Raw genomic sequence first — 6,398 nt, 5'->3', positions numbered from 1 at the left:
TTATAGTTAATGGATTAAAATGAATATAGAATTTTCCAATCTCATTAAATACACAAGAAATGCTAAATTACCATGCTTCCTGCAAACCAAGCAACATTTAAACATAATCCTATATAACCGGTTAAAGAAAAATCCTTGAAGCAAGAGTGTAAGCTTTAAACGATTTCGTGAGACGAAAATAATGTGTATTCAGAAAAACGAGGGGGTTAATATTGGCGCAATTAAAAGGAATCCAGTAATTCGCGTGACTCCGCGTTAAAAATTTTTTCCTGCTATTTTTAGTGCGGCGCCCTGTGTAGAGCGACCAGTATCTCCACGTCTGGTGCATCGAACCCCGCGATCGGTTCCAAGATTGAGGTAAGCGGCTTGCGAAGAAATAAGTAGTTTAAGCCTGTTCGCGTGGACGGAGATTGGTCTGACGTCGTCTTGAAACCGAGAAGTGGGGATGTTTTATGCATGGACCCTGCGTTATGCATCATTCCAGGTGCATCTCGAACAGAACCCGTCGAACTCTGGTTCCGTGCAAAAGACATGTCACGTTCGATCGACGAAGTGTTTCCGATAAAATATCGATTACGTTCAACCGATGCTGCGGTCGAGAAGTCACGTTGATTCAACGAATACGTTCATCCTCGGACTCAAAAAAATAAGTGGTAAATTAATGCTATAATTAAATCGATAAAGTGCTGTTAATTAGCTAAAGACTATTAGTTACAAAGATATATTAGTATTACGTGGACTGTGCAGAATATACGAACATTTAATATTAATGCTGTGCAAAAGTTGTTGAACATCGCTGATCTGATAATTTTTAAACAAACAGACGGTAAAATGTATCGTTATTTTTAAACTCAAGGTTACTATATGGATTTAAAATAGCCCTCGGATTTATATAGCAACGTTAAAAGGCAACGCGGTTCACGAGTGAAACAGTGTGCATACACAACTTTTCTAAAATACGGGAATTGGTTGCGTGACGGTTGATCTTCGGCAACGGGGATGTTAGACAGAAGCGTATTGGTGGGGAAACGTCCGAGGGAGAGTGGGGGCGTGCGTTACGCAGGATTTAGGGTTCTACGTGGTGGTGAGGAGCCACGACAGCACGGTACTCGTACCGTGGTGGAGAAGCAGCCAACAGCAGCACCAGCATACACGGTTTTGCCGTTGCGGAGAAGCCTCGCTGCTCTCGGTCAGAGCAGTCTGCGGCGATCATCGGCCCTCACGGTGTTCCGTATGGCCATGCGTCGTTCCAACCTTCCCAGCACCACGCCAAAATTTCTCATCGACCCTGCGCGAAATTACACCGCCGGTAACGTGACCGAAGACACTTTGAGAGCCACGCTCATTGAACCACGTCGCCGAAACAACACCGGAGGACGAGATACCGCTTCCAGTGTTTCGATCGTTAATCGACAATCAGGAGATCTTTCTATCAGGAAGCTGATCGTATTTTACATACGCGAGAAGATAGGAAGAGACACAACTAACGTCGCGAACTCTACGTTGTTGCAGTTACTCGTTAATGCTTGCTCGAAGAAATTGTTCAACGGAACAAACATAACCTTACTTGGTAGTAACAGATTCCCGCGAAAGTGGCGTATAAAAAATAAACTTACCATCATTCCTGACTGGAGTACTGAGAATTCTTTTGGTAATATCGTCGTTTCATCCAGAAAGTGTAAGCGCAAATGCGACGACGTTGGTGAAATCAGGAGAAACTTGAAATTCTTGGCCGGTGTTGTTAAACGAACACGAAGTACTCTCAATCACGAGGTCGGTCATTTGGTTAAAAGGAAGGCTATAGATATCGTATTTGTCGAGAACACCGTTGACGCTCTCACCATTGTTTATCCTATCGATTTTATATCGAGCGGCGTACGCGTTGCAACTATCGCACACGCACCCCGAACTTGCTACGCTTCGCATGCGGGAGGACCAACTCGCACGTACGGTCCACCTATCGCTCCACAACTCGACGATCGAGTCAGTGTTACTCTTGATTTCCACGCGAGCGCCGGTCTCGCCTTACCGGGGACGATACCATCGCGCCACTTCATTCGTTTTCGACGATTCTCCGCGTTTCTGTCGTCTCGCGTTCGGATCAGTCAAACCATAGATCGAGAAATCGAACGAACCGAATTTTCTCGAAAATCGAATCGTGATCGATACGAGCTGCCCACTTTGCCGCCTTTTCTCCGAACGTGGGACGTTCGCGTCGTGTGAAAACATTGAGAAAATGTTCAGTGTCGCAAGTTTATGGAGTTTTTCTTTCGATAATCGTTTACATCGAAGAAACTTTCTGAGAAATTCGTAGAACGCGTATTGTAATTGTTCGAATTTAATCGGTAATTTCGTTGAAATTCGTAATCGTTAAATCGGATTACACGAAGGTGGACGATAAAAGTACAAACGTTACGCGAAATGTTGAGTTTCAAAGTGATCAAGTGAATCTTGTGACAGAGGTATTCGTCGAAGATAAACGATATTCGAAGATTTCCGATTGAAGAACTTTGACGTTGAACAAGGTTAAAGTGTTCGCTTCGAGTTAAATCACACGAATCGCCTAACGACATCACACGAGATAACCCGTTATCGAAGTATGTGTACCGCGATCTGTATCGATTCGATAAACGTAATTCCTCAGTTATTTTCATGCTTGATGAGAAATTGAATTATCCGCGAGTATTATATTTCTTCACGATTCTTTTCGTTATTGAGGACACGTGTCAGCTCGAATAATCTTATCCATGTTTGAATCAAAATTAATATTCGTTTCGTATGCATTTCGTGTTGATGTGATATATTTTGTCGCGAGAACCACGGAATGGAAAAAACTCTTGGAATGGTTACGTAGACAGGCAACGACTGCAATTATGCATTGAACGAGACTAGTGGTGATTTCTCGTAAAAGAAAGTTAAAAGATCTCCGCAAGTGGCGCCAGTATTAACTTCTTCCAATGCATGGTGCAGCGTCGATATCGAGATACATAATTATTTAGAGCCACTTTTGCAGAGAATCTATACCCGTTGCGTAACAGCGGAATTATCCTATCTCGCTACGAACGTGTGTGCGTGACGTCGTAACATCGAAATTGTCTAAATTTGTACACGCGATATATATAATATATACGTCGAAGAAAATTATGTGGAAGAACAGGAAATTCCAATTGGTAAATTCTGCAATTTATTAAAAGCCAGCAAGCACTTCATTAGAAGGATTAAAAAGAGCGTAACTGGTTTTGCAAGAAGATTCAGGGAACTTCTTAAGATGGATCAAAATATAAACTGAAAATTCGAATATCGATCGATGACAACGGCCGATCGATGACAAATATTCTACGCAATCTCATTGGAGCAATCTTCATCCCCTCGCACACCGTCCGAATGACTCGTCCAGTCGTCGCGTCGTCTTAGACATATAAAATAATCGTTATTATCAGCGACGCTCAACAGCGGCGAGATAACGCGGACAAGAAACCTACCGACCAGAGATCAGATTGCGATCGATCTCGAGAAAAGAAAATTACAAGAGATCCGAACACACCACCTTCTGCCGGTGAATTCTATTACCGCTGGGGGGCAGGTTTCGAGGAGCATAGGAAGGATCGGAAGGAAGTAACGTATAGTCTTCGTCGTTAGCATCTTGGAACGTCATATATCTTGGCAGTAATGCGCACAAATTATGCGTCTCGCGCCACCACGGAGCAACGGCCATTGAGAACCGAGCAACGGTTGCACGTTTACTCTTACGGATAATCCAACATCCATCAATTCCTTCGCCTTTCTTGCTTTCCATATTCTTTCTACGCCTTATTCCACCACGCGTTTCTCCTTCTTCTCTCTTCCATTCTTCCCACCGAGCCCTTTCTCTTCCCTTTTGACGTTAAAGAAACGATCGTCCCATCCATTTGTTCAGACATCGCTTTGGGCGTCGTTTATTCGTGAAATTCGTTCAGTCTGCTTCGACGCTAACGCCTCTGCGGGGCACGAGATGCATTCCTCATCTACGTGACGTGTTGTGTCTTTATGCCGCGTGAATCGTCCTGGCAGCCGAGCAAGGTGCACGCACGTGTGACCGGTGTTCCTAACAGTTTTCGTTGTTCGAGGAAGCCTGTTTCGTGATCGTTGTTATTTGGCAAGATCGCACGCCAAAGTGCCAACGAAATTTCCGATTTGGATTACTAATCTTTCTACATACGGATAACGATGTTTATATCGTGTAGAAACAATTGGTCAAATATTTATCGACGTTTCATAAGGTAATTACCATACGATGGTAGTTTCAAAAAGACAATAGAGATGCTGAAAGAAAGTGAAAACGCGCGATCGAATGTTTTCGAGACGAACAGAAGATCGTGAAGTTAGCGAGAACTTCAAACGTAGACTACAGCGACGCTCTGTCGGGGAACTTTGTATTTAAAATTGACATGGTGCAACGGAAACGTGTGTAGCGATGTTTATTCGGAATCGAGGAGATTGAAACGTTACGAACTGAAACATCTTTAAATATTGTAAGGTAATCTTTCTGCCGACTGTCTGGGGAACTTTTGTGACACTGTTGCACAGCTGTCAGTGAAGATAGGAAACATCGCGTACCGTTATATAGTATTCTACCGAGGCATCGTTCGTTTACCTAGATCTCGAAAGTGAACAGGCACGTGTCGAAAGTGCAATTGCTTCGCATTTCGAAGATTGTCAACGTCCTCGCCAATTGACCCTGAATATTTTTAAGCATTACGAAAGCGATTGTGTCCAAACATATCAGCACCAAAATGTTCAAGTGTCTAATTATTATATTATTTATACACTTCTCGATATTTTTTATGTTACGATAACAATTAAGTGAAGATAAAATGAAACATAAATAAATCGTGGAACGACAGTGAAATTGTTCAGTGAAGAATTCATAGAAGAAGAATAGAATTTCGACTTCCAAGATTTTCATCGAAAAAACATCATCGCGTCTGTGTTAAGGATAACATCACGCTTGTAGTGACGACATTTGCCACGAATGGTATCTGCAGAATTTCATGCAGTATTCGGTTTGGTGAGTACATATCATTATTACGCTTTTCAAAATTGCAAAATATATTTAAGGCTTTCGATGCTATTTGACATTTAATGCTTTGAATTGAATTAGAAAAATAGGTTAAAATTTACATTTCAGTATGTAATTATATATATGTCTACACATAGTTAAAAGATGCTTTAAGTCTTTATTCCAATTAAGAAATGGCACGAAATATCTGAATACATAGAAAATTATATACGTATATATATATTCTATTTAGGAACATATTTATTAAAATTAACTATTAAATTATAATAATAGAAAGATTTTTATTTACTTATTATGTAGCATTAGATTAAACATACTACTTGTGAGATGCTTAATGGGATGTATATTATTTAATTATTTATATACAAATTTATTTCCTCGTTCGCTTATATTTTATACAGCCGAATTTCTCAAGAGATACATTTAAAAATTGTTTGCTTATCGACGTATAAACAATCCAAGTTAACGAAGATAATATCAATCAAAGATAGTAGATCGTCAAAACAAACGATTCATTATTACCGAAGTCTCAATATCGAAATATTTCGTCCTATAACTCTGTTATTGTAAAGCAGCCATATTTCACGACTAATTGCAACTTGTGTCTTATAAAGCGTGGAAAACCCATTCGTTTGCATGCACAGACATATGAAATAAAAATTCCGAACACGACGAGAATGCATGGTAGATGTCCGTTCGTTGACTCTGCTCTTCAAGTTTCGGCGAATCTGTGTTCCGCGTTGTTTCATACTTTAATGCGTTCCGTAACTCAAATCAAGTTTTAAGGGATGCGATTACATTGATAATAAACTATGGCATACCATAGTTAGAACATAATATTTTTAACCACTATTTTGTCGCGACTCCAATGACGTAGCATTTAGAGTCCCGGTTGATGCTAATGAAACATCCAAATATATAGTTCGATATCAATCGAAAGATTAAAATTTTTGCTATTAACACGTAGGTTCTGATAAGGTATGTTTAACAGTTAAATAGAAACAAAGACAAAAATTTTATAGAAGAATCTGGCATATTTTTTATAATTGGGACAAGTTTATTCATATATCTCTGAAATTTCGGAATTTTTCTATTTAGTTTTATTTTTTTAGCGTTGCTAATAGATCTTAATTTCGAAGTACTAGTTAAGGGATATTAGTATCCAATGATCTAGTTAAAAGAAAATGGTTTCTCATTTTTCCTTCAAATAAAATTTCCAACAAAATCTGACAAGATCAAGCAAGTGTTTTCTACGATTATTGAGTAAGATAAGTATCCTTTCGCGAAACACGAACATTCACGCGATGCTTTATTGATTAACCATTACTCCACTTACGAT

General features: G+C 39.9%; 1 protein-coding gene across 2 annotated transcripts in view; it reads left to right on the top strand.

Annotated features, from left to right (window-relative positions):
- Nucleotides 1-781: 781 nt before the first annotated feature.
- Nucleotides 782-6,398, top strand: part of LOC126878297 (uncharacterized) — a 114,159-nt gene continuing 108,542 nt past the window's right edge. For both annotated transcript variants that reach the window (XR_007695631.1, XM_050640935.1), the window contains exon 1: nt 782-5,047. The gene's annotated coding sequence lies outside the window, so the exon portion shown is untranslated. The remainder of the gene's footprint in view (nt 5,048-6,398) is intronic.

This window comes from Bombus huntii, chromosome 2 (genome assembly GCF_024542735.1).
Source record: "Bombus huntii isolate Logan2020A chromosome 2, iyBomHunt1.1, whole genome shotgun sequence".
Classification (NCBI taxonomy): Eukaryota; Metazoa; Arthropoda; class Insecta; order Hymenoptera; family Apidae; genus Bombus; species Bombus huntii.
The sequence above is the reverse complement of the archived record's forward strand: the minus strand, read 5'-3'. Positions and strand labels throughout refer to the sequence as shown.